The following is a 5,000-nucleotide window of genomic DNA, read 5'->3' on the forward strand; positions in this document are numbered from 1 at the left end:
AGCAGTTGGATATGCTGAATGTTGAAGACAGAGTAAAACAACTGAAGCTAAATCATGTTTATAAAATTGCTCACAAACAGTGTCCAGAATATCTTGCTGTCAATTTTGTCAAGGTTGGGAACCAAAGCAATCATAGTACTAGGGGGAGAGAGCACAACTTTGTAGTACCCACAGTCAGTGGCCAGGCTTCAAACACCTTTTATTGTACAGCAATAAAGGAATGGAACAGACTGCCCGCACATGTCAAAGCCAGTCATAGCATGAACCAGTTCAAGAAGAGTGCCAAAAGGTACCTAATGAATGTAGCGACAGAAAGGGAGGGGAATGATTTTCTATTTTTTAGCTAACATACGTGTAAATTTTACCTTATTCCTAGTAATGACCCTCGTATTGTAGATAGTCTTAATGACCCTCGTGTAGTAGATAGTCTTTTTAGTATGATAATAAGATGTTATCTTCATTATAGAATAATAAGAAAATATTATAACCTTTATATTATAATAATAAGGTACAAGGACCCCAATGGAAATAAGTCACTCTGTCTGACTTTTTTAGGTTATCCCAGGTTCTCTACACATATGCTGCTATGTATGATAATTCTATGTAACTGTATTTGTGTATACCTGAATAAACTTACTTACATAAAAAGATACACACACACACACACACACACACACACACACACACACACACACACACACACACACACACACACACACACACACACACACACACACACACATACACACACACACACAAACACAAACACAAACACACACTAGCATATACAGCAGGCCTAGTGTCTAATCGACATGTGCCTAGGAGAAAATGGCAACTAACACACACACACACACACACACACACACACACACATGTAAGGGTCGAGGTAGTTCTCTAACAGTATTGTCAGCGGTCAAGACTCTGAACTGCTGTTGTAATGTTGTGTTGCTGCTGTCATGCTGTGTTGCTGTTGCTATGTTGTGTTGCTGCTGTGTTGCTGTTGCTATGTTGTGTTGCTGCTGTCATGCTGTGCTGCTGTTGTAATGTTGTGCTGCTGCTGTCATGCTGTGTTGCTGTTGCTATGTTGTGTTGCTGCTGTCATGCTGTGTTGCTGTTGTAATGTTGTGCTGCTGCTGTCATGCTGTGTTGCTGTTGCTGTTGGTAGGTTGTGTTGTTGTGCTGCTGTTGCTGTTGGTAAGTTGTGTTGCTGCTGTTATCATGCTGTGCTGTTCAGGTTGCTATTAACCAGCACAGCAGCAGACAAGCCTGGACCAGGACCAGCAGGAAAAACAACCTGCTTGACCAAGTTCACAGTTCCATCTTGGTGGTAGTGACCCAGCGTGACACAGTGTCACCATGATCCAGGGTGACACAGTGTTACCATGATCCAGGGTGACACAGTGTCACCATGATCCAGGGTGACACAGTGTCACCATGATCCAGGGTGACACAGTGTCACCATGATCCAGGGTGACACAGTGTCACCATGATCCAGGGTGACACAGTGTCACCATGATCCAGGGTATCACAGTGTCACCATGATCCAGGGCGACACAGTGTCACCATGATCCAGGGTGACACAGTGTCACCATGATCCAGGGTGACACTGTGTCACCATGATCCAGGGTGACACAGTGTCACCATGATCCAGGGTGACACAGTGTCACCATGATCCAGGGTGACACAGTGTTACCATGATCCAGGGTGACACAGTGTCACCATGATCCAGGGTGACACAGTGTCACCATGATCCAGGGCGACACTGTGTTACCATGATCCAGGGTGACACAGTGTCACCATGATCCAGGGTGACACAGTGTCACCATGATCCAGGGTGACACAGTGTCACCATGATCCAGGGTGACACAGTGTCACCATGATCCAGGGTATCACAGTGTCACCATGATCCAGGGTGACACAGTGTCACCATGATCCAGGGTGACACAGTGTCACCATGATCCAGGGTGACACAGTGTCACCATGATCCAGGGTGACACAGTGTCACCATGATCCAGGGTGACACAGTGTCACCATGATCCAGGGTGACACTGTCACCATGATCCAGGGTGACACAGTGTCATCATGATCCAGGGTGACACAGTGTCACCATGATCCAGGGTGACACAGTATTACCATGATCCAGCGTGATACAGTGTCACCATGATCCAGGGTGACACAGTATTACCATGATCCAGCGTGACAGTGTTACCATGATCCAGCGTGACACAGTGTTACCATGATCCAGGGTGACACAGTATTACCATGATCCAGCGTGACAGTGTTACCATGATCCAGCGTGACACTGTCACCATGATCCAGGGTGACACAGTATTACCATGATCCAGCGTGACAGTGTTACCATGATCCAGCGTGACACTGTCACCATGATCCAGGGTGACACTGTGTCATGATCCAGGGTGACACAGTGTTACCATGATCCAGGGTGACACAGTGTTACCATGATCCAGGGTGACACAGTGTTACCATGATCCAGGGTGACACAGTGTTACCATGATCCAGGGTGACACAGTGTTACCATGATCCAGGGTGACACAGTGTCACCATGATCCAGGGTGACACAGTGTCACCATGATCCAGGGTGACACAGTGTCAGCCACACAGATTAAGGTCACTCTCAGTGGTCTACACTCTGGGTCTTCTGTGTGTGTACTCACCTATATATGGTTGCAGGGGTCGTGTCATAGCTCCTGGCTCCGCCTCTTCACTGGTCGATACTAAGTCACTCTCTCCCTGCTCCATGAAGTGTATCATACCTCTTCTTAAAGTTATGTATGGAACTTGCCTCCACTACTTCACACTCCAGATTATTTCACTTCTTGATAACTCTAAGGCTAAAGAAATACTTCCTAACATCCCTATGACTCATTTGGGTTTTCAGCTTCCAATTGTGACCCCTTGTTCCTGTATCCTATCTCTGAAACATTCGAGCCCTGTCCACCTTGTCAATTCCTTTCAGTATTATATACGTCGTTTTCATGTCCCCCCTATCCCTTCTATCCTCTAGTGTCATCAGGTTGAGTTCCCTTAACCTCTCCTCGTGAAACATACTTTTCACTTCCGGGACTAATCTTAGTAATAATAATAATAATAATAATAATAATAATAATAATAATAATAATAATAATAATAATAATATCTTTATTTATTACAAGTACATGTATGTGGTATACAGGCCTAGCTGACATCAATGTTGTTTCAAACTTTTGCACTTTCTCCAATTTCTTGACGTGTTTGACTAAGTGTGATTCCATACTGGTGCTGCATACTCCAGTATGGGCCTGATGTATACCGTGTACAGTGTCGTGAATGATTTCTTACTCAGATGTCGAAATGCTATTCTCAGGATTGCCAAGCGCCCATATGCTGCAGCAGTTATTTGATTGATGTGTGTCTCAGGGGACATGTTCGTTATAATGCTTACCTCAAGATCCTTTTCGTTAAGTGACGTTTGCAGCCTTTGATTCCCTAACCTGTACTCCGTCTGCGGTCTTCTTTGTACTTCCCCAATCTTCATGACCTTTCACTTACTGGGGTTAAACTCCAGGAGCCATTTGTCGGACCAGACTTGTAGTCTGTCCAGATTCCCTTGTTATCTTAGCTGATCCTCGCCCGCTTGTATTCTCCTCATCAGTTTCACATCATCAGCGACACTTCTGAATATATTCATTTCACCATGTCATTCACGTATACAAAAAAACAGCACCGGACCTAGGACTGACACTTGTGGTACCCCACTGGGCACATGCGCCCACTCTGACACTTCAACACGTATCAACACTCGTTGTTTCCTTCCTGTCAGGTATTCCCTGATCTATTGCAGTACTTTTCCTACTCTTCCTGCCTGCTTTTCTAATTTTTGTACCAATATTTTGTGTGATACTGTGTCAAAAGCCTTCTTGCAGTCCAAAAAGATGCAATCTACCCATCTCTCTCTCTCCTGTCCTGCTTCTGTTACCTTATCGTAGAACTCAAGTAGATTTGTGACACAGGATTTCCCATCTCTGAACCTGTGCTGATTGTCATGTATGAGCCCAGTCCTTTCAGTGTGCTCCACCACTCTTCTTCTGATTGTCTTTTCCATGACTTCACATACTATACAAGTCAGTGATACTAGTCTGTAGTTTAATGCTGCCTGTTTGTCTCCTTTCTTAAAAATTGGAACTACATTTGCTGTCTTCCACGCCTCAGGAAATAGTGCAGTTTTGCTAGATTTATTGAAGACCGCTGCTAGCGGCACACAGTTCCTCCGCTCCCTCTGTCAGGATCCATGGAGATATGTTATCTAGGCCCACTGCCTTAGAGGTATCTAGTTCACCTAGCAGTTTCTTCTCCTCCTTGGTTATGTGTATTGTGTCCAGTACCTGCTGGTGCACCCTACCTCCATGGTTTGCTGGAAGCATTTCTGTCTCTTTTGCGAATACTTCTTTAAATCTTGTGTTAAGTTCATCACATACTTCCTGGTCACTCTTTGTGAGCTCCCCTCCTTCTTTCCTCAGTCTGATTACCTGGTCCTTGACTGTTGTTTTTCTCCTAATGTGACTCTATAACAACTTTGGTTGAGATTTGGCTATTGATGCTGTGTCGTTTTCGTATTGCCTCTGGGCCTCTCTCCTTATCCCTGCATATTTGTTTCTGGTTCTTCTGCTCAACTCCTTGTTTTCTCAAGTCCTTTGCCTTCTATACTTTTTCCATTCTCTAGCACACTTGGCTTTGGCCTCAACATCTCCAGTTAAACCATGGGCTCACTCTGGTCTTACCATTTTTTCTGTTACCCTTTAGTATGAACTTCTCCTCTGCCTCCCTGCACTTAGCGGTTACTATTTCCAATGTAGTCCCCTTTCTCGAAGTTTGGCTTCTCTTGTCCTTCTAGTGCTGCTGCTTTCTCCACTGTTAACTCTATAAGGTATTCAAAACTCAGGACATCGTGATCACTAGCACCAAGGGATCTTTCGTGTGAGATATCCCCTGTCTGAACTATT

General features: G+C 44.7%; 1 protein-coding gene across 1 annotated transcript in view; it reads left to right on the forward strand.

Annotated features, from left to right (window-relative positions):
• The window catches only part of LOC128694985 (nuclear hormone receptor FTZ-F1), a 189,069-nt gene that overhangs the window by 86,261 nt on the left and 97,808 nt on the right, over window positions 1–5,000 (forward strand). The gene's annotated exons all lie outside the window — the stretch shown is intronic.

The sequence above is a fragment of the Cherax quadricarinatus genome, chromosome 14, assembly GCF_038502225.1.
Source record: "Cherax quadricarinatus isolate ZL_2023a chromosome 14, ASM3850222v1, whole genome shotgun sequence".
NCBI lineage: Eukaryota > Metazoa > Arthropoda > Malacostraca > Decapoda > Parastacidae > Cherax > Cherax quadricarinatus.